At 34.4% G+C, this 25,298-nt stretch overlaps 1 long non-coding RNA gene across 2 annotated transcripts in view; it reads left to right on the top strand.

Annotated features, from left to right (window-relative positions):
- LOC134761787 (uncharacterized) overlaps positions 1–25,298 on the top strand; it is a 117,310-nt gene that overhangs the window by 77,588 nt on the left and 14,424 nt on the right. The window contains exon 4 of one of the 2 annotated variants that reach the window (XR_010140921.1): positions 8,218–10,386. The exons of the other annotated variant lie outside the window; for it this stretch is intronic. This is a non-coding gene — a long non-coding RNA (uncharacterized LOC134761787). Of the gene's footprint in view, positions 1–8,217; positions 10,387–25,298 lie in introns of those variants that run through there. 2 annotated transcript variants of the gene reach the window in all.

Genomic DNA, 25,298 nt, shown 5'->3' on the forward strand with positions numbered 1-25,298 from the left:
CTTGGAGAATGACTGAAGACTCTCCATACTGGGCAGTTGGAGATATAATGTGTGGAAATTGTTGAGTTTAAGACTCATCTGTTTTTCTTTGCCCCACTTTGGGAGTTTAACTGTATGTATGCCCTGTCATTACTCAGCAAATAATGAGGAGGATGCCTATGCAGATGTCTGGAGCTCTTTTTCTGCATAGCTCTTTTCTCCCTGGAGGTCTGCTATGTGTATTTCAGCCAACTCCGTCTCCCCAAATCCTATGGTATCTGGCATTTACTATCATTTTTCTGGGTTATGTAACCTCTGGCATCACTTACTGTTGTGTAAGTGATGTTTTTCTAAAAATTAAACTCTGCAAGGAAAACAAATATGCAGTTATTTTCCTCAGAGAAATACTTTGTAATCTATACAATTGAGTACAGTCTCAGAATATATATCAACTTTGTGGAAGAGAAAATTAGTAAAGTTTAATTATAATAATTTCTTTTTATTAAAAAAAGAGTTGATGTATGTCCCAACAGAACCACATCAGGCACATTTTTTTACTCCAAATTATATACAGGAGTAATTGTAAAGATTAAAGTTATAAAAATGGATTCTGGAAGTCATATTAAAATATGCATAGCCATAAAGTAATATTTCTTATATATATTATAGTTACACATCTCTCTCCTTTTATATGTCTCATAAAGTTGGCTAAATATATATTTTTTCTAAATCTTTTAAATTAAGCCCACCCAAATTGAGTACTCAGTGGAATATTAGAAGTTTTTCTTCCTTCTTTAAAGTTCAAACACAGAGTTTAAATTGTGTTCAGTGTGATGCTGGTGTTTCTGATGGAGGAGAGTCATTTAGCATTAGAAAATTTGAAGGGTGCCAAGTTTCACTTTGCAATTTTATTTAAGGTAGGACTTAATATACATTTCAGCTCAATACATAAAAACATGGGTTTGTTGTTGTTGTTGTTGTTTTTAATTTCAACAACTAACTGAGGTGTTTGCCCAAGAAGAGTAAAAACTTTGATGGGATAGGAGAAAAGCAAAGGATGGCTTTTGATTAAACTACTTTGCATTAAGTAGTAAATGATAGTTTGAGGCAATGACAAATTTGCATATGAAATTATTTATCTTACTTATTCAGATAAATGCATCTGTCTCTGTCTCTCTAATCTTTTTTTGATATCATATCTAGAGCACATCTTTAATCAATTTTAATTAGCCATTTTCCTTCTGAATTTAATATATATGGAGATGAAAATTCTAAATGGTTTTAAACTGTTCAACTTTCTGGCAACAAAATATGTAAAACAAAGAGCTGATTTAAACAGTAGAAACATACCTACATTATGAATTATTACCATTATTAACATCTTTATATCAAGAATTGAGCTCTTACTACCTATCACTGTCATAGTAAAGTTATAGTGGGATGTTCATCCTTAAGAGATTTTAAAGCCCTCTTGGAAACTGATTATTTCTTTCCATTCACAAATGTTGAATGCATTCTAAAAGGAGATGAAAATTCCTATTAATCAATCTTTAACAATAAAAAAGTTCTGGTACATTGGGTATATTATTTGGCTTGTCCAATGCAAAGATTGCATCTATAAATATTGCTAGCTATCTGGATTACTCATGCCCAACTGCACTTTTAATTAGTGTATTGACTTTTTAAATTTTTTTAAAGTGTTTTACATTCATGAAATTACATTCTATGCTCATTCAGAATGAAAATGTTCTTGTCATTTTCCCTCTATCACTTGATGACCAGCATTTAAAACAGGCAGAAAGTATACCCAAATTTCAGTGATAATTTATATCAAACAAGAATACTGTTTTTACTTTTATTTCTATCTCAGAATAAAATTTGTTAGAAACAATCATTTGAAGATGGGGGTTCAAAACACTTTCTGAAAGTAAAATATGTGTTTATATTAACACGGTTTATTGGATTTTAATATTCTGTTGATCCAATAACTTGCTCTGAGCTCCTTTTCTTTTTTCTTATTAGAAAAACAAATTTTCTCCTTAGCATTCACATGTACATTAAAGAGTAAATTTAAAACTCATATAAATATAGTAAATATCATAGAAGGTACAATTGCAAATAGCATATGTCACTTAATAGAGTGAGGGGCTGAACTCTGCAAAGCCAATGTCTTTATGTTAAAATATGATTTATTTAGAACATGTTTACTGATTATCTTCGCAGTGTATAAGATATGCTATGGTGTATAGGACAATTTATGTAAAAGATATAAGGTATACATACACATAACTGTTAAATAAGATTGGGTTTTCCAAAAACAGATTCAGAGGGCAAGCCATCAGAGTAAGGGACATGACAGTTCCTTTCTTGGTTTGCAGTGAAGGTAAAATTTGATCTTGACTTGAGCAGAATCTAGATGTGGCGATGATAGGAGATAAAGGGGGCATTACCAGCAAAGGAGACAATTTTATCAAAGGTACAGAGCCTACTATTTATGAGATATTTATTGGATGTGAGATTTTGATTAGAAGCTAAGCTGAATATAATGAAATAGCAGAAAGAAAGGCTAAAAGACAAGTGGGACAGATCAAAAAAGGATTTGAATAGCAGATTTAAAAGTTTGATTTTTACCCACTAGGTGATGAAGAACGATTTTAATAATACTAATGAATGCTATTGCTTAACATCTACTGAATTATTACTCTATGTCAGGTCGTATTCTAAGTACCTCACACGTATTAGTTCATTTCTTTTTTTATTATAGTAAATGAATTTATTGTGTATATTTAAGGCATACAATATGATGTTATGGGATATATGTGGATAGTAAAAAGTTACTGTAGTATAGCAAATCAACATACCCATCATCTCACATACTTACTCATCTTTTGTGTTTTTTTTGTGGCAAGAGCAGCTAAATTTTCATTTAGTATGAATCCCATGTACAGTGAAATTATATTATCTATAGTCCTCATGTTGTACATTAGATCTCTAGACTTGTTTCTCCTACATATCTGCTACTTTGTATCCACTGAACTGTATCTCTCCATTTCCTGTTCCACCCCTGGTAACCACTGCTTTGTTATCTATCTCTGTATACTTGAATGCTTTTGTCTTTTTTTAGATTCTACATATAAGAGAGATCATGCAATACTTTTCTTTCTGTGTCTGGCTTATTTTATTTAGCATATCTTTCAGGCTTATTAATGTTGTGGCAATTGACAAGTCTAATTCTCAATTATTTTTTGAGGCTGAATAATACCTTATTGTATACATGCACTGCAGTTTATCAGTTCATCTGTTGACAGACACTTAGGTTGTTTCCATATTGTATTAGTCAATTTTCGTGCTGCTGATAAAGACATACCCAAGACTGGGAAGAAAAAGAGGTTAAATGAACTTGTAGTTCCACATGGCTGGGGGGGGCCTCACAATTATGGTGGAAGGCAAGGAGGAGCAGGTTAATGTCTTACATGGATGGCGGCAGGCAAAGAGAGATCTTGTGTAGGGAAACTCCTGTTTTTAAAACCATCAGATCTTGTGAGACTTATTCACTATCACAAGAACAGCATGGGAAAGACCCACACCCATGATTCAATTACCTCCCACCAGGTCCCTCCCACAACACATAGGATTCAAGTTGAGATTTTGGTGGGGACACAGCCAAATTGTATCACACATATCTTGGCTATTTTGAATAATTCTGCAGTGAAAATGGGAGTGCAGGTATCCTTGTGAGTTAGAAATTTCATTTCCTTTGAGTATGCACTCAGAAGAGGGATTGCTGAGTCATGTGGTAGTTCCATCTTCAATTTCTTTATGAACCTCTGTACTATTTTCTGTAATGGCTGTCCCAATCTACATTCTCACAAACAGTGTACAAAGTTTCTTTTTCTACACAATTAGCTCTGTGAGTTGATTCTATAATTATCCTTAGTGCATAGATAAGGAAACAGAGATCCTGAATAGTTTAGAATCTTGTCCTATGTCAAACAACTACTAAATAGTTGAACTCAGTCTTTCTCTGGAGCAACACTGTCCAGTAGAACTTTCTGTGATGATGGAAATGATCTGTATCTGTGTTGTCTGTTATGGCAGCCACTAGCCCCATGTGGCTGCTGAGCACTTGAAATGTGACTAGTGACTATTGATTATTTAAATTTAAATAGCCACACCTTGCTTAGTAGTTGGCTTACTGAACAGCAAATTTCTGGAGTATACTCTCTTTGCCATTACGTTTTTGAACAGAGAGGAGAAGTTCTTACAATGATGCTATATAGCAGCACTTTCCAAAGCATCTTCTATGGAGCATTGGTACAAGAGATGATTTCACTTTAAAAAGTTTAAAGTCCAAGTAAGAGAGGGAAAAACTGCATGGTATTTTCTCTTACTGAAGGCTCACATTCACATTAGTATATTTTAGCCTCTGCAGTAAATATATAAATTTTAACTTTAAAAAAAAGTCTAGTTTTTCCATAACTTATTTGGCCAGAGACTTTTGTTCACCTAACACAGTGAACTAGTATTTTGCTTAAGATACTTTGAGGCAACACTGCTCTAGGATGATCAAAATGGCAGTAGGAATTAGAAGGCGATGCAGTGAGGAGACACCAAAGTCTTCATAGCCATGTGGCTGATTACTGAATGTGGCTAGGTGAAAATTAATCAATATTTTAACTGGGCATATGACAGCAAGAATGGAAAGTGGGGTGTGTGTGTGTGTGTGTCTGTGTGTGTATGTCTTTGTATGGTGTCTGAAGTGGGAGACATGTATATGAAGTTTAACAGAATTTCAAGTTTTATTAGCTGGAATGATGGCTTGATGTTATAATCAGGTTGAAGTGTTTGTAGAACAAGTACGCTTAGCAGATATACTAGGTATATATACAGGCATATCTAGTAGGAAGTTTGAAAAATGTGCTTTGGGTCTAGAGCATAGAAGAGGGCGCGTGGCTGTAGGTGGAGATTTTGGAGTCATCTACATAGAGGAGCTGTTTAAAATGTTGAGGATGAACACAATTTCTAAGAGGAAGCGGGTAGACAGAAAAGAAGATGACCAAACATAGAACTTTAAGAGCTTATTTGTAAATTAATGTAGCTTATGAATTGTATGTATGTTTTTGTATGTGTGCATTCTATTTAATATATTCTGATGTAAGAAATAATATAGTTCAAACAAAACTTCCAGACCTAACCGTATATTAATTTTATTATTTATTAGAAAATTTTCATGTCCAATTATCTCTTTTATTAAGAAGTCAATAAATATACACTGAACACTTACTGTATATCAGATACTGTTTTAGGTGTTGTGGGTACATCTTTGAACAAAAAGGAAAACCTTTTTACATTCATGAACAGTGATTACATTCACTGAAGATTTTCTAGTCCTTTGACTTATTCAATTTTAGCAATTCCTAATTAGTAATTTAGGCAACAATATTTTATTGAGTATATGTTTGTTATCATTTTATGAAATGTATGTAAATTATTAGTAATTTAAAGAGAAAGCAGTAAAAAGCATCCACAACTTTAAATGGAAAAATAATAAAATGCACTTCGCATAACGTCTCTATTGAATTAAAAATATGAAGAAATAGGCAAATTTGAGTATGTGGGACTGTGGAGCTTACAGCAATAATCTTTTTGATAAAAATCAGGCATAATAAATAAATAAATAAAACCATTAAAGATCTTCTACTGGAAAACATTTCCTTAAACAAGAACAGAAAATGCAGGTCTGGGAATGTCAGACCCTCAGCTCATGATTCTAATAGCTTTCCCTCCCATTCTACTTAATTACTTTTATAAATTACATGAGAGGTTTTCATGAAGCATGAATCCTTACTCATTTAATTAGGAAGTTAATATAACATGATATAATTTTTATATGTCCCTATAAGTTCAGCATATATTCTTATTTACAAAATATAAACTATATTTATAACATATAAATATGTAAATACATGTTATATAATTATAATTAATATTTATATAAATATACATTACATAAATATATTAAAACTACAACATTTCATGATATAAGTTGAGGCAAGGTACTAAAAAGTAAAAACAAAAAATAATAGGTTGGTATAGAAATATTTAATCTTCATAATCACTCTGTTTAAGAAATATTACCATTAAAGGAAAAATCTATATACTTCTCGCCCCTCTCTTTATCATTTTAGTAAATATGAACTACTTATTAAGTTAAGGGACTTCCTCAAAATTTACACATCTTCAGGATCATTATACTAGCCAGGAGATGGCACTAATGCACTTTGTTCTATCTTCCGAAAAGTATAAGCCAAAGGTTACCTTAGCAATGCATTATGTAATATTGTGTAAATTAAGCATTTTGTTTCATTCCACTTTCTACCCTTCAGTTATTTATGCTGCATGTTAAGATTAGTGTCTACATTAAAAGCTCAATTTGTTTTAAGTCAGGAGCATAATATATGCTTTAACCAAATGAGCTGTTTCATTTTGCAATTTAATAAATGGTCTAGCCTAAAAAAGAAGTAAAGGAAAAATATTTATGTATGAAAAGTTCAGAGGTTACTAGGTTTGTAAATAATAATAAACTGCATGGATACCAATGGAGATCAAAAAACTCTATCTAATTTAGGTTGGGGATAATGATAATGTGAGAACTGCTGTGGCTATTAATTTCCTTCATCACTTGTAATTCCCATAGTGTTAGTGGATCCTTTTTTTTTCTTGTGAAGAAATGTAACTTTTCACATCTAGTAAGTATGAGCTAAAAGTATCTGATACAAGTCTCAAACAATTTATGAAGCTTATTTTGCCGAGGTTAAGGATGCATCCATGACACAGCCTCAGGAGGGCCTGATGACATATGCCCAAGGTGGCTGGGATACAGGTTGCTTTTATACATTGTAGGGAGACATGAGACATCAATCAATATGTGTAAGATGTACATTGGTTCAGTCTGGAAAGGCGGGACAACTCGAAGCGGGGGCAAGGGTTGGGGGGTGCTTCCAGGTGATAGGTAGATAAAAGACAAATGGTTGCATTCTTTTGTCTTTGATCAGCCTTTCACTGAATACACAATTTATATATGAGAAGGGGGTAAGGTAATAGTCTCTTATGGCTTAGTCTGGCTTAGTGAATCTGCATTTCTACATAAACAATAAGGCAGAAGAATCAATCAGGTATCCATTTTTCTCAGGTGAGCAGAGGAATGACTTTGAGTTCTGTCCTTTGTCCTGCACTTGTGAAGATAAGCTATCAACTTACATTGCCAGTGTGAAATTCAGCAGAACTATTTTAGGGTAAAGATCTTGAGGCCCACAAGGAATTTTCTTGCTTTCCTGTCTTGCCACTAAACCTAATATATCAAAATAACCTGTTTTGGGCCATACTCTGAGCCTGCATTCTTTCTATAACTTTCTATAACTTCAAAATAGTATATAAGTTTCTGTACCTTACTGGTGGGTTGGGTCATCATCTTGAAGGCTCTCATGTATACACGTTAAATAAATTTGTGTGCCTTTCCTCCTACTAATCAATATGCCTCATGTCAGTGATTTTTCAGCAAAACTTTAGGGGGCCAAGCCCCCACAGTTTGCTTTCTTATTATTGAGTTTTGATTTTTTTAACACATATGCTCTAGGTACATATACTTTATGGGTTATATAATTTATAAATATTTTCCCATTCTGAGGTTTACCTTTTCATGTTCCTTAGAGTGTGTTTTAAAGAGTAGAAGTTTTTATTTTTGAAGTTTATATTATTAATTTTTTCTTTTATATATTGTGCTTTTGGTGTAATGGCTAAGAAATCTTGGCCTAATCCAAAGGAAAAATAATTTGTTCTATGTTTTCATATAGAAATTGTAGAGTTTTAGGTTTTATATTTGTATATATGACACATTTTGAATTACTTTTTTATATGGTTTAAGTTTTGGATCCCGGTTCATATGTTTTTGCGTGGGTAACCAATTGTTTCTGCACCATTTCTTGGTAAAATTCTTCTTTCTTCACTGAATCACCTTTGCACCTTTGTAAAAAATTACTTGCTTGTATATTTGGAGGCTATATCTGGACCCTACTTTGTTCTGTTGATCCGTTTGTCTATCTTGATGTCAATGTTACACTGTGTTAATAACTGTATTTTTGTAATGTCTTGAAATAACATAGAATATTTTTCCAACTTTATCTTTTTCTAAGTTATTTTGTATATTCCAAATCATTTGCATTTCTTTATCAATTTCAGAATCAGCTTCTTAATATCTACCAAGAAAAACCCAAACAAGACAAAAAACAAATCCTGCTGGATCTTTGATTGTGATTGCATTCTTACTGTGGGAGATGAGCCCGTGATTTTGAAGTTTTTCTTCTTTTCTCACTAAATATCTCACTAGATATTTAATGTTGTGCATTTTCTTTTAATTTCTACTTTAGTGACATCCCATAAATTGTTATATATTTTATTTTCATTTTCATTAAGATCAAAATACTTTTTAATTTTTCATTTAATTTCTTCTTTGACCCATGTGTTACTTAGAATTGTGTTCTTTCAGTTTTCAAATGTTTGTAGATTTTCCTGATAGATTCTTCTTATTTATTCCTAATTTAATTCCACTGTGTTCAGAAATTATACACTGTATGACTTAAATCCTTTTCAATTATTGTGACTTGTTTTATGCACAAGAATATGTTCCTGCGTATACTTGTGAAGAATGTATAGTCTGCTTCTGTTGGATAGAGTATTTTATAAACATAAATTAGATAAAAATTGATGGTTAGAATTGTTCGTATTATTTATATTCTTACTGAGATTCCATTGTTCTATCAGTTATTGACATGGGTTATTGAAATCTCTAGCTATATTGGATGATTTGTGTGTTTTTTCCTTGCAGCCTATCAGTTTGTGCTGTATGTATTTTGAAGCTCTGTTATGAGGTATATAAATGTCTAGAATTATTATGTCATTTTAATAACCTGCTTGTTGTTATGAAATGAGCCTCTTAATATTTTTGTTATAAAATTTACTTTCTCTAATATTAATATAGCCATATAGCCAGTCCAGATTTGTAGTTATTGGTAGCAGAGTATATATTTTTTATACTCTTATTTTTAGCCATTTTTATTTTTATATTTAAATTGGGTTTCTTATAAGCAACATATAGTTGGTGTTTTTTTTTTCTTTTTTTTTTTTGTCCAACATGACAATCTCTACCTTTTAATTGGGGTATTTAGACCAATTACATTTAATGTGATTATAGATAGGGTCAGTTCCATTAAAGGATATATCATGTTTAAGGTATACATCCGCAAAATAGATCTTTGGACTTTCTTCCTTTTATCCTTTTTTAAGCTGGATGTGGTTGGCATATTACTTAGTTGCATAATTATCCCTGCACCTCAGCTCATAAATTGGATGACCGTATGACCTATCATCCAACTCAGCACTCTTTTGAGAAAGAAAGGTGTTCTATTAATTATATTTTTGGGGTAATTGGTAAAAATGTTAGAAAATTCTGATCAAACAAGGTAATACATTCACCTTTTTATAACTTTATACATATTTCCTTGTGTGCCTGCTTATACAGAACTTTTGAGTGAACAGGAAGTTTGAGAGGGCAGGCCTAGTCATCATAGACTTATCATCTCATATTTACTGATACTAGTGTCAATATGAGGTTATATGGAACAACATAAAGAGCAAGATTATCAGACACCTGCAATTTCAGCAGTACCTGTTTGTCAAGAGTCACTGAAGAATATAAAAAGACAAAGTACAAATTTACAAGAAAAAAACAAACAACCCCATCAACAAGTGGATGAAGGATATGAACAGACACTTCTCAAAAGAAGACATTTATGCAGACAAAAGACACATGAGAAAATGCTCGTTATCACTGACCATCAGAGAAATGCAAATCAAAACCGCAATGAGATACCATCTCATGCCAGTTAGAATGGCGATCATTAAAAAGTCAGGAAACAACAGGTGCTGGAGAGGATGTGGAGAAATAGGAACACTTTTACACTGTTGGTGGGACTGTAAACTAGTTCAACCATTGTGGAAGTCAGTGTGGCGATTCCTCAGGGATCTAGAACTAGAAATAACATTTGACCCAGTAAACCCATTACTGAGTATATACCCAAAGGATTATAAATCATGCTGCTATAAAGACACATGCACATGTATGTTTATTGCAGCACTATTCACAATAGCAAAGACTTGGAACCAAGCCAGATGTCCAACAATGATAGACTGGATTAAGAAAATGTGGCACATTTACACCATGAAATACTATGCAGCCATAAGAAATGATGAGTTCATGTCCTTTGTAGGGACATGGATGAAGCTGGAAACCATCATTCTCAGCAAACTATTGCAAGGACAAAAAACCAAACAGCCCATGTTCTCACTCATAGGTGGGAATTGAACAATGAGAACACATGGACACAGGGAGGGGAACATCACACACCGGGGCCTGTTGTGGGGTGGGGGGAGCGGGAGGGATAGCATTAGGAGATATACCTAATGTAAATGATGAGTTAATGGGTGCAGCACACCAACATGGCACATGTATACATATGTAACAAACCTGCACGTTGTGCACATGCACCCTAAAACTTAAAGTATAATTTAAAAAAAAGAGACAAAGTAGAGGTTCATTTATCCCATGTTAATAAGAAAAGTTATGGAATTTTGGAAAATCTTAAAGATATATTTTAATTAAAAAAGAAATCAAACCAATCTTTATTGAGTTATTAAAATAAAATATCTAATTCGATAAATTTCATACTTTGTACATATTTTAACATTGTATACATATTTTTAATGTGATCATATGTATGAGCTTATAAAAGTATACATATAAATAAGTGAAAACAATAAATACGTTATCTTAAAACTTGCAAAATTCTCAATCATATATTTTATGATACATAGGTATCTAAAGACAACCGACTATAAATAAGATCAGTTTTTGTTTGTTCCCTTCAGTTTTATCTTACTCTCATTAAACTGACACACCATACAAACAAATTTCAGAATATTCCTTTAAAAATTGGTTTAATATGACCATTTATCTGTTAAAATTTTTTACATAAAACATTTCCTGATTATAATATTTTTATAATCCTATGTTTTAGAAATTCTCTAAAAGTCTTCTTTTCATTGGTATAAAACAGATCTCAAAGGAGATTACATTTTCTCAATGGCAATAACTATGTTATTTTTACATCCATTAAAAATATTTCTTTTCAAACCCTGAAACATTAAAATAATAATTTCTGATTATCTTTATTCTTTCTGTATATATCATTTTCACTGGTGATTAACAATGACAAATTTCTATAAAAAGGACTTCATTGAAAGTAGTACAAGTTGTGTGTGAATAGCAGCTGCCTGAGTACAAAGCTTAATCAGTACATATAGTTAGCGAAGACAGGTTTGTATTCATAAGTGCATAAACATTAATGACAAGGTAAAATAATTTTGGCAAGCAGTTTTTTTCATTGTGAAATCAAATTTTTAACTATTATTCAAGTCTTTTCAGGCATAACTGATATTTCTCAAGTTGGTTAAAATATCATTTAACTTATATGTTCTATTATATGTTTTTGAAACAAATTTTTGGTTCTGGAAACCATAACATGAGACTATTTTATTACAAGATATTTTATTCTCTGCTTAGAGACCACCCTCTTCTATCCTCACCCTTTGCCTAGCCAGTTTCTCATCCATCAAATACCAACTTAAACTTCAGTTCCAGGAATGCCCAAAGAAAGTCTTCCACAATTCCTAGATTAGATCATATGCCCGTTCTTATTGTAACAATGGTCTTTTATAGCAGTTATAACAACTGTGATTAAAACAACTAATTATTTAATTATTATCTGCACTGGGGGCTATGATGTACATGCTGTGCCGGTAGGAATTGTGTCTTGCCACCGAGTCCTAGCACCTAACATACAACCAAGTACAAAGTATGTCCTCAGTGACTATTAATTGATTTTGATCATTTATGACTAAAAAGAGAAAGTTGATTGGATGTTTAGGTGTTGATGTTGTATAGGAAAGCACAATTAGACAAGAGGGTCTAAAATCCTCTAAGAGCATATAAAATTAAAGGTGTGAAAGCATTTAATAATGTTAAGAGTATAATTTAAATACTTAAGGTACTTATTTTCTTACAGCAGATTTATTTACAATTTAATTGATATTTAGGTGCTTTAATGAGGTTAATCTGCTTTATTGGTTAGGACCTGAGGCATATGAGTTCGAAGTTGGACATTCTTCCTCTTGTCAATTTCAACGGGGAGTGGGAGGAATTGTTTCTATGGACTTAGACTATAAATAACCCCAACTTGTTTTATACATTGTCCTGATATTGGCACCAGTCAAAAGACTGAGTGTCTTTGAACAACTGCACACAGTGTTTAACTTCTCTATGTCAAGGATAAGGAAAAACTTCCCCCTCACACTCTAAAGTTGCTGAAAACAAACACTGACAAGAGGCAGATTAATAGTAGAAAAGGTATATAAATTTATGTAATCATAGTTTCATGTGATATGGGAGCCTTTAGCATGGAGGACCGAAGATATCAGGAAAATTGTCCATTTTCTTCTTAGGTTCAACCAAGTACAGACAGCTATGTAGAAATATAATTGCACAAAAAGGCTATGATTTAATGCCGATAGACTGAGTGGGGAAACCCAGCAAGGCCTATCTGTCTAGATTTTTCTTGGCCTCTCTGAGCATGCATTCCTTCTTACTGGGTACGGCCAGTTTTTACATAGAAAGGCCTATCTGTCTAGATTTTTCTTGGCCTCTCTGAGCATGCATTCCTTCTTACTGGGTACGGCCAGTTTTTACATAGAAAGGCAGAGGAACAGTTAAGAGTCATATTTTTAGGTTTTATGGCTGGCTTTGGGAAAAAGGGGTCCGAATTCTATGACCCAAGTTGGGGAAGAGGATTCTAGTTTCTATGGCTAGACTCAGGAGAGAATGGAACTGAGAGACAGAAGGGCAGGGGAAGGTCAGAACTACACTTTTGCTTCAGAGGCTGCTTTTGGGGCCTTCACTTTGGTGCATTGTCTTCTGACAACTGACAATTCAAGTTAACCAACATTTATTGAGCGCCTGAGGTTACTGAGAAGATAACTGCACTGAGGAGCACAATGTCTAGCAGGAAAACCAATACTGAGTGTATTGAAACAATTATGACTACCTCATATGTGAAACTTATGATCTTTTTCATGCAAATTAGTTTACACATTCTGTCATGCTTAAAAATTGTAGTTTATGTCAATAGAGCTTATAAGATTCTCAGTTAAGAAAACTTTAGCTGCAGATTTTGAGTTTATTCATTTCTCCAAGTTTATGATCATTTGAGGGTAACTTTTTTTTTTTCAAATGAAGCTGAATTTATATAGACAAATAACCTGTTTTGAAAACTTTCCTCACAAACCATAGAGTAATAACGCAGATATGTGGTACAAACCCCATCAAATAATTTTTCATTGACTTTGATAGAATATTTGAAATATAGCCAGTTGCTTCAAGTCAGTATTTTGTAAATTAGTTACACATGGAAATTGATGGCAAACCTATATTTTCTTGCAATCTAGCTACTCATTACTTGTAGACTAGTAGTACTTTATTTACTGTATCTCAGCTTTGTATTAGCATTAGTTTTATACTATGACTTAATACTGTTTTATAGGCATCATAAAGCCAATAATTTGTCAGATACTTTAAATATAAATTGGTAGATATTAAGTTACAGAGACAAATTATTATACCAGTAACTTGATGAAATCTTTTCCACACAAAAACTCAGAGGGAAAATGAGGACATTTTATTGAGTCAAGCTCAAGAAAGAAAAACTTTGTATACGTTACCACAATTTGAATATCATTCAGTCAGGGAGCCAGGCCAAGCGAAGTCAAGGAGAAAAGAGGTCAAATCAATTGGACTTTCTTCCTGTTTAACAGAAATATTTTGAAACTCTGAAGTAGTTTTTCTACTAACATGTTTTTGTCCAACTATTTGGAAAAACAGCCTTAAGCTGCCATTTCTGTCACAAGGTTGATTAGATCCAGAAACAAAGAAAGTCATATTACTAGGATGCATAAGATAATCAAACAAGTTATTTAAGTTAATTAACTATTATCTAATTTTGTAAAAATAAGTTCTGTGTAGAATCGATCCAAATTATTGCAAGAATATTGTAGCCAGCATGTTTTCAATTTCTCCATTTAATTCTAATATTGTCTCCAGACTTGTATTTTTGAAATTAGTATGTGATCATGTAAACATTCAGTGCTCTTTATTACCACGGCAAAAGTCTTCAAACTTTAAAAAAAGTCATTAATATTTACTTGGTTATTGGCAATGTGTCTTTTAAAGACATTTATTCAGCTTTTATCAATTATTTAATATAGTTACAGGTAAGCTGCTAGGAGACAGAGCCTAGTAGAATCCCTTTTCTATATTTTTTATGCATGGAAATACTGGGATAACTTGTTCAAATGTATAACTAGATGGAAATGGAAGAAGTATTTTGTTTCTATTTTCTGAGCAATATCATTCAATTGTGGGCCACATAGAGTACTAAAGTCACATTCCAAAAATCACATGGCAATCTACTATCAAATATGTTGTTAATCTTTCGCATGACAGCTTGTTGTGCTAAACCCCTATCAACTCCAAAGGGGGTGGCACCAGATTCAAGAGGCAGACCAAGATACCCAGAGCCAGCAAATGAGCCATGGAGATATACAGAGGGCTTACATACAGGGAAGGAAGAAAGCCCAGTGGCAGTGGGCTGGATAGGAGACTTGCTGGCCCAGTGGTGGCAAGACAGGCAGAACTGCAACTGCTTGTAAAAGGCATGCAGTTCATATGACATTTTCACTTAACACCCTCCCTGTAACAACCTTTACCTGGCAACTTTCATTTAACCCAAAACAAAGGGGCTGATCTCCTGTATGGCCCAAGTTCTTTGGGAAGGGCCAGGGGCTCAGATGTTCCTCATAGATAAGGAAGGAATCTCAGATTGACCACTCCCGGATTCCTTAGCAAAGAATTCTGGACACACATTCAGGCGAATCTTCCACATAGGGTCATTCTCAGGGTATGTGCAAGTCAAGTTATTGCTGTCAGGTGCATCTACCATACACCACTCAATTAGATTCTCTAAATCCAGGAAATGAAAAGCATATAATTTGTTAGCAGTTTTGTTATACAGCTATTAGAATTACTAGTCACTTTCTCAACATTGAAAGAATTATATCAACCATCGTCTTTGATTCAGGGAAAGATCTAGGTAGTTGTCTTTCTTTTTTAAAAAAGGAGGAGAGCAAGAAAACTAGCATGGGTTCTGTGATGGTTAATATTGAGTGTTAAATTGATTGGATTTAAAGATGCAAAGTATTGTTCCTGGGTGTGTCTGTGAGGGTGTTACCAAAACAGACTAACATTTGAGTTAGTGGACTGGGAAAGGCAGACCCACCTTCAATCTGTGTGGGCACAATCTAATCAGCTGCCAGTGAGGCCAGAATAAAAGCAAGCAGAAGAACATGGAAAGACTAGACTGGTTTAGTCTCCCATCTTTCTCCCGTGCTGGGTGCTTCCTGCCCTTGAGCATTGGACTCCAAGTTCTTCAGCTTTGAGGCTCGGACTGGCTTCCTTGCTCCTCAGCTTGCAGATGGACTACTGTGGTACCTTACCTTGTGATCGTGTGAGTCAATTATCCTTAATAAACTCCCGTTTACATATACATCTATCTTATTAGTTCTGACCCTCTAGAGAACCCTAATACAGGTTCTTTCTCAGCTCAGTTTTAGAAAAGTGTAAATATGGCTTTGACTATATTGCCTGGGTGTCCTTTGAAAGTCTTTGTCTACTCCAGGGGATAAAATATCCAATGTCAAAACCAATAGTTCAGACTATAGGAGTAAGTTTAGACTCCTTAACCTGGCATAGATTCTTTCTGGTTGTGGCAATTATCTACCTTCCCATCTCTGTCCTGTCCTCCAGCACAGCCCACTCCAGATGCCCAGAGATGAGATCTCACTGACCTAGTTGCTAATTCCTAAACATGAAAAGCTATTTTCACTCTCTGTGCTCTTAAAAATATTGTTTTCCTTTTTAGTTAAAGAAACCCCTTGTCCTTCTAGATTTCTGGCAGTTCTACCTCCACAATAAAGCCCTCTCTGATTTTAGGAAGCAGAATTCCTCACATCTGTGTTGGTCATTCTGATCTAATGACACCATTCACATTGCATTGATATTGTTTGTTAAAATTTTAATTAGACTTATTACAGAGATCTTGGAATGTGCCTTACTTATTTTTAATACTTATTTGTATTATCTAGATTGGAGGTATTCAATAAACATTGGATTAATACATATATTTGACTAAGGTAAACATTTTAAGAATATGCGTTAGCAATGTGATATATTCCAATTGCTATATAAATTGTATTTTATAAACTCTGACAATATTTCCCTTTATAACTCAATTTCCTTTTTATTATTTTCCATAATTGCTCTGTATTATATGAATAAATTATGTTTAATACATTCATGGACTATATATTTAAATACTTACTATATATCATAGTATTTTACCTTGCCTGTCATACTGTTTCCTTGGTTCATTTGGGGTGTTATTGCTTATTTGAGTTTATAAAATACAGTAAAATTCAAATTCATAAATGAACATTGTTTCAAGAGTTCATTATTAAATCAGTTGTTTTGATTTTAGAATTTATAGTCCCAAAGAGGTAAGGCTGTAAATGGTGATTAAATTGCAAGGTGGCCAAGCACAGCCTATTTAACCTATCCTAACATGAAATATGGTATAATGGTATGATTTCAAATGTATTTAAAATAAAATAACACTAGAAGGAAGGACTATTAATTTTCCCTAATAAACTGCATTTTGATTTCTAACTGAATAATGTTAGAAATGCATTTGTAGGGCTTTTGAAACTCACTTGAGATGAGAAAAGGCTAAAGAAAAGAAGGAGGGAAATGTGTTTTACTTCTTGCTACTGAAAGCATGGCCCATGGAGCGGCAGCATCACCGTCTCCTGGGAGCTCATTCGGCACACTTTCACACTCACCCCAGCCTACTGAGTCAGAATCTGCAGTTTAACTGGATACCCAGGTGACTCATGTTTACACTAAACTTTGAGATACATTATGCACTGGAGATCAGTGGTGGCTTTTTATCTTGTTTTTTTTTTTTTTGTTGTTGTTGTTGTTTTTGAGACAGAGTGTCGCTCTGTCGCCCAGGCTGGAGTGCAGTGGCGTGATCTCGGCTCCCTGCAAGCTCCGCCTCCTGGGTTCACGCCATTCTCCTGCCTCAGCCTCCTGAGTAGCTGGGACTACAGGCGCCCGCCGCCACGCCCGACTAATTTTTTGTGTTTTTAGTAGAGGCGGGGTTTCACGGTGTTAGCCAGGATGGTCTCGATCTGCTGACCTCGTGATCTGCCCGCCTCGGCCTCCCTAAGTGCTGGGATTACAGACGTGAGCCACCGCGCCCGGCCTTTTTATCTTTTTATATATGCATTTGAAGAGGGATATCTCTACTGTTAAACATCTACATAAACGGAAGCACTTCTTGAGATCACCAATTTCTGGGAATTATTAATTTGAGAAAAAGAAATGTCTCTCCCACAGGGGTCTATGAAAGAATCCAGGACTTGTTCTATGCTGCTCTCTATTGAATTATATTGCTATTTTGTAAGAAGGAAAAGTAAGTGCTTGGGATAATCTAAAATTCATTAGATTAAACATGATTACAAATTAGCGACTTCAGTTTAAAAAGTAACGTCAATGGTGATACACATTAAATTTGTTTGTAATTTTTAAAATCAGTTGACAAGATACTTTAGATTTAGAGAATTTCTTGAAATAGTTTAAAATAGTTAACAATGCTTGTTCATCAACAATGTAGTAGGATAAATACTTGGCAAGACATGATAAAGTTTTATACAAGCTTTACTAATAACACACTGTATACATGAATATATACACACTGCTATGATTAGTTCAGAATAGAATATTAAGGTATATAAAAATAAATAAGGCACAGCAAAATAAATATCCCCAAATGGCTAAATAAAAAAAATAAAAACCACAATGAAAACTTCAAATGTATTAATATGATGGAATCTAAAATTCAAAAATTATATTGGGTTGTTTTTGACACATTAAAAATAATATAAATAAAAATGTATTAAATATATAGAAATAAGTTATATTCATTGTACACCAACTAAGATAATGCCTTGATGAAAAATATCGTTATGTATCTACTTTCATTGTTTTCTGGATGTCACATTTGAAGTTCAGTTTCAGAACTACTAATAGAACAAAACAGCATTGGTAAATCGTATCTGTAAATTTAGTTGTTTAATCCAAACTTCTTCTTTAGTGCCTAATTATTATTAGCATCAGCTGGCATTATTGATAATGCAGTTTTGGAGAATGTCTCCTCTGAGCTGTACTAATGTTAACTATGTACACTAACTGCTAGTAAATATAGTCAATGTGTAGTATAGTGTTTACCCATAGTTTCCACTGAATACATTTCCATGTGCTATCTTTAAAATAAATATATTATGTATTGCCACAAATGTCTTTTGAGAGCATGAACATGTTTTTATAATGGAAGAAATTATAATAAAAATAATAAATACTAAGATATTATCCTTATCTTCTCTCTTTCTAGACCTAATTTATTGAATTTCCATTAAGAATGTAAAATATCTATTCAATGAAACTAAACAAGCTAATATTAAGTCTCTTCTTACTTGTGGGAGATATCATGATGTAGTAGAAATAATGTTGTATTAGGGAAAAAGAAACAACCTCAAATTTTCCTGTGCACTTTCTAGCTTTGTGGCTCTGAAACAGTCACTTGTCTCCTGGCCTGAAGGCAAATTCTGAACTAAGATAATGTCCTAAAGATCCTTCTAGTTTTAGATCTATAATTAGAGAGCAGTGTTTTAAAATTTCTATACACACACATACACACACTATATATATATGTATGTTTATGTTTATTTTTTCCTAATACAGACAGTATTACATATGGAATATTAATCCAAATAATGCTTCTAGTAGTAAATTCAACAGTAAATATTGATTTTTCTTCTTAACTAACTTCAGTAACATAATAGAGACTGCAACTTAAATTGTAGATAGGCTTATGGGGATCTTTGATACTACAAATACTAAGTAAACTCAAAATTCTATCTGTTATTCTAAAAAAAAGAAAAGAACACTTTTTTCTACCAAATTTTATTCGGTACCTATATCTCAAAAAATAGTTTGTAAAGAAGTCTATTTTCCCATATATAGACATAAATTTGAGTTGCATGCCAAATGTAGTACTAAACTGTAAGTCAGTGACTTTATAACATATGGCAATTCATTTAAAGTTGATTCATGTAGTATTACTAGGCAAAGCATAATATGAAAGAATCTTTAAAGTAATTGCAAAAAAATTGCTTAAAACATTGCTCTTTGATTTTTTTAAACAGATGCCATATGATTTGTTTGTGGATGGGAGGTTATGAGTAGAGTGTAGTGATGTTGATGTGTTCTGTGGAACTTGCTAGTTGTTGACTACGTGTACTAGTTGTTAGTACATTAAATATGTACTAGAAATTAGCATATATAATCAACATATTTTCACAGATACATTTTTTGTGCTTTCGCTAGCACCCTTTTTGAGGTTAGTTCACATTTAGTTTATTTTTGTATTGTCTTCACCTTTCTTAAAGCAGAGGCCTGTTGAAATCACATGGGCAGATCTTAATTTGCAGGTTTTTTTCACTTATTACCAAAGAAACCTTCCTTGTAATCACACTTTTGTATTCATCCCTTTTTTCTTCTATGTCATTTTCTCTTCTGTATGTCTCGTGTATGTATTTGTGTTGAGATCTCTGTGGTGCTAGAGTCTTTATGTTTCATATCATGTAATCTGGTGGAAAGGGACTATCTTCCCATTGTAGCATGTGAGTGGTATAGATTATAAAACTTATTGAAATATGGTTACATGCGTGGGACTGTGAGGATGAATTCCCTGGGGCTTAGGGATAAAGGTTAAGAATGAGTTTATTCATGGTTTAAAGTATCATTTTCGTATGCTTGAGAAATTAAAACTATTGTTAGTGCTTTAAGCATTCAAATAATAAAACATTTATTGCCTTCACATAGACATTTTTCTGAGTTTTTATTTCATTAGAAGAGATTCTTTGAAGGGAAATTACTAGGACAATGGATTTGAACAATTTAATCCCCTTGGTATATATCGCCCAAGTGCATCACTGAAAATTTTCAGTCTTGTCATATTTTGACGTTTGAAAGTTCTCCTATTTATTATTTTAATTTGTTTCTGAAGTTGAGCAATTTTAAGAGTATTAAACATTTGTAGTTTGTATTCTAAAGATTTACCATTTTTTCTGTAACTGAGAGCACTCGGAGATCAGCTACCACTCTTACCTTTCCTTCACATCTTTTTCCTATAATGAGGCTCTTTCTTGTACCTTAGAATTTTATTTACTTTTTAAAAGCAGCATATTATGTAAAATGTTCTGTAAAAATATCTGTGCTTTGTCCTCATTTTTCTGCTTTTTATGTCTCTTACATATCCTTTTAATGTCTCAATTCTCTAAGTTATCATTTTATGCTCACCCCTCTGCAGTTTTTAAAAATTTTGCTGATAGTTATTCTCGAATTCAAAATCTTTCAGAATCTCCTTCCTGTGATTAGGTAGAAACTCCTCTGCTTTATAATAAAAGCCTTCAACAAAGAGTATTTGTCTTCCATTTTTCCAGTTTACTTCCATTCATTTAGACTACACTCTAGGCAGCTTGAATTATCTGTATCCATCTTCCTCTGAATTTCTCAAACATATTCTCACATTTGAATCTTTGTTAATTTTGGTTCCACTTTCTTGACAGCTTTGTCCTGTTATCTCTAACTGAAACTCTACAAGGCACGTTTAGAATTTTACAACTCTTCATGAGAGCTACTTTAATCCTCAGTGACAGTTTATTGGAATCATCATTTATGGATTTACCATGCTATGTTGTATAGAAGTTGTCTTAAGTTACCCTACAGTAATGATGTTAGCACATCAAGGGTTGGTTCTGCCCGCTCTTTCTCATGTCACTGTGGGTCTTTATACATAATAAAGTATACATACACAGTTATTTAATTGAATTAAACCTAAGTGGTAGTTGGTTAAATCCAGATTTATTAAAAAGCTTACCAAACACCGCATATTCTCACTTATAGGTGGGAATTGAACAATGAGAACACATGGACACAGGAAGGGGAACATCACACTTCGGGGACTGTTGTGGGGTAGGGGGAGGGGGGAGGGATAGCATTGAGAGATATACCTAATGCTAGATGACGAGTTGGTGGGTGCAGCGCACTAGCATGGCACATGTATACATATGTAACTTACCTACACATTGCGCACATGTACCATAAAACCTAAAGTATAATAATAATAATAGTAATAATAAAAAAAATATTAAAAAAAAAGAAAAAAAAAAGCTTAAATTAAGTCCTACAGGAAAGGTCTCAAAAGTTATCATGGATTTTCGTATTTGATTTATACACTGAGCCAGAAGCTTTGGAATTATTACTACTCTGGTTTAGAGAACATATTTATAAATATTCTTTTGGGGAAGTACCTTTCCTGCCTTTAAAATAAGATAGGCCCACTGCAAATAATTCCACAAGTAACCTTTCCTATGCCACCCATGGGCATTGGGCAGTAAAGCCTCAAAATCCAGTTAATATTTAAAGAGGACAGTTTGAATATAGGGAATCATGAAACTATCTCTCTATGCTTGGGGAGATTTTTAATTTGACAATGTAAATAGGAAGTAATATTTAGAGAGATACTTTAACAAAGAGATAACAGAAAATCTACAAGTTCCATCTTAATGAGAAATTGGTATTTCTAAAGACATGAGAAGACATCTGCTTCTGATCAAGATGAACTAACAGGGGCTGGATTTACCGGGTCACCAAAAATAACAAACAAAATATAAAATGGCTGGGCACAGTGATTCACACCTGTAATCCCAGCACTCTGGAAGGCCGAGGTGGGATGATTGCCTGAGCCCAGGAGTTCAAGACCAGCCTGGGCAACATAGTGAGACCCTCGTTTCTATAAAAAAAAAATATTAGCTGGGTGTGGTGGCTTGTGCCCGTAGTCCCAGCTACTAGGGGGGCTGAGGCAGGAGGATGGTCTGAGCCCAGGAGGTGGAGGCTTCAGTGAGACGTGATTGTGCCACTGTACTATCATACACACACACAAGGACAGTGATCCTAGAGTAACAGTAGCAATCAAGATGAATCATAATTACCCAAGCTTATGGCCTTGAGGGAGTTTTCAAGCTGTAGTAAAGCAAGGGGCAACCCAGGCAAAGCCTGGCAGATACCAGTTGAGAAGATGGAGCAGACAGTGTGGGGAGGCCAAGGTGGCTAAAGTTTGGAAGACAGAGTACCAGAGAGGGGAATACTGAGCAGATAATTCCAGAGCTGTTCTAGGCCCCACTCAAAACTGATAACTGCTTTTTGTCATCTAACATATGGTCCCAAAACTATTCTTCCGTATGGAATGAATGGGTTCCCTCCAAAACCCAAAGAACCAGACACTGTGAATCCTTCTTTGTACTAAAGTATGCAAAATGCACCAATCTGTCCCTTACTTCAGAGAACCAATGCCTCAGTGCCCATGACCACTGGACCCCTTTAAATAAGAGGCAGTTCCCTAAATCTTAAAAACTTTCATTTTCCAGTGTCTGTAGCATGTGTGTTTCATCACATCTTCCAGTGTTCTAGCCAACAGTTGCTCACCTTACCCAGTCATTTTATGTTGAAATAATCAATGTGATATTATGTGGAATGTTCAGATGGCCCAGATCTCTTGATAGTAGATTATGATGAAATGTAGGAGAGTTAGCCTAGTCCTGAACCAAAACGGTATGTGTGTATTGTTGTCTGTTGCATGTGAATTTGGTTTCTGGTCCTCTTTTCTGACTGGATAGGAAAGAACAAAATTTGTAAAATCAATGCCTACATTTCATATACCTGAATCAAAATTAATCCATTCTAGTGGAACTTCACACCTGGCAAGACAGCTGTGACAAGGATGCTATTTGAACTTGAGATAGCCTATAGTCATTCTCGAGGAGCCGTCTAGCTATTGTGGGGGCCATATTGATGAATTAAATGGTATATTGTATGAACCACCACTTACACATTTGATAAACTTTTAAAAGTGGCACTAGTCTCCATAATTCATCCCAGTATATAATACTGGTTTTGATATCTTATCTTTGCAGAGAGTTGGGGCCTGTATCATAGGCTTCCACTTGGCTGTCCCCACTATCTTTGTCCCCAATAGCTGGTTATTCAGGTACATGAGACCCAATATGCAGAGGTGAAAGCTTTTAGCAGACCTATCAAGCTTCTGTATACATGGTCTCTTTTCTTAAATTTATTTTTTTAATTACCATATTGCAGTTGTACATACTTATGGGGAATAGTTTGATACATATATATATATATTCAAAAACATACACATAATGCCCCCACTGTTATTGCTCTTACTTCGTAGATCAAGTACCTAGTCCTGGGGTTTCTTTAATTGACAAGTGTGTCAATCTGAACTATACATTTAGGGGCTAAGGGTATTGCCATTGGGTGAGTGTACAGACCTGGTTAATACAAGGTAAGCCAGACTTAGCTTAGGACTCCATTTGTTACCTTTTTCTCACATGCTCCCACTCTAATGTGGAGGTTACGATGACACTTCATGTCTTCAGGTATCAACAACATCACAAACCCCGTGTTTTCAAAACATCTGGGCAGTTCCAGGTGCACAGTTCCTTGGGTAAATAGCCACAGGTCTGTTTGAGGGAGATAGAGGATCGTTACACTGTATTTGTCATCACGTGGCAGGATCTTCCTCTGGAGATGTGTTCACGTCTTTAGTGAATCTATTGACCTTTTAGTCAATAGGTTCTGGTCCTGAAACCTGACTCAGACGAAGAAACTGGAAAGTGATTATGACATTTTATTAAGGTGACCGCTTTCAGCGTTTTGCTCATTCATTCTTGCTCACTTGTTTTTGTGTTACTTATTGTAGCAAAATATAAATAACATAAAATTTACTATTTTAATCATTTTTAAGTGTACAATTCACTGGCATTAAGTACATTCACACTGTTTTTGCAACCAACATCATATCCATCTCCAGAACTTTTTCGTCATCTCATACTGAAACTCTGTACCCGTGAAACAGTAACTCCCCATTCCCTTTCCTCCCTGCAGCCACTGGTAATCACTGTTCTACTTTCTGTCTTGCTCACTTTTGATATTATGTTAAGCAGCACCTTGATGACTGCCTGCCTATTTTGTCCTTGGAGGTGCCATATTCTATTTACCATCTTCATAATGCTCTATGGCCCTCTGATTTTGTTGCTTGTTAAAATAATTATAAAACCCTGACTTCTGCTAGTTCAGCCACACCACCTTGCTTTTGTTGCTTTCTACCTTTGCTATCAGTAAGTGAGTTTCTGTGATAGCCTCTACCATCAGCCTTGGCCCGTATAACAGAGCCATCCCTGACCATTTTAGTGATGCTAATAATGCTCGGGCCTGCACATTTCTTATAATCCTGGTAAACAGTGTGTCTTCTAGGCCTTCTCAAGAAAGATTTTTTTTTGGAGAATCTTGTGGCCTCACATAACATTTTCATGCTGCTGATAAAGCCATACCCGAGGCTGGGTTATTTACAAAAGAAAGATGTTTTTGGACTTACAGTTCCACATGGCTGGGAAGGCCTCACAATCATGGCAGAAGGCAAGGAGGAGCAAGTCATGTCTCATGTGGGTGGGATGGCAGCAGGCAAAAAGAGAGCTTGTGCAGGGGAAATCCCATTTTTAAAACCATCAGATCTCGTGAGACCCATTCACTGTCACGAGAACAGCATGGGAAAGACCTGCTCCCATAATTCAGTCATCTCCCACTGGGTCCTTTCCACAACAGGTGGGAATTATGGGAGCTACAAGATGAGATTTAGGTGGGGACACAGAGCCAAACCATGTCAATAACTACTCAAGGAGTCCTAAATCCCTGAGCCTTTTAATCCCTTAGTTTAGCATCTGCCACAGCAGCTCAGGCACTTCAATCTCACTCACCCTGGGTCATGACTTTTTCCAGGCTTCTAATAGAAATCCAAGCAACAAATTTGTATTAATATCATCTCCTTTTTTGTGCGAGG

This window comes from Pongo abelii, chromosome 6, assembly GCF_028885655.2.
Source record: "Pongo abelii isolate AG06213 chromosome 6, NHGRI_mPonAbe1-v2.0_pri, whole genome shotgun sequence".
NCBI classification, from domain to species: Eukaryota; Metazoa; Chordata; class Mammalia; order Primates; family Hominidae; genus Pongo; species Pongo abelii.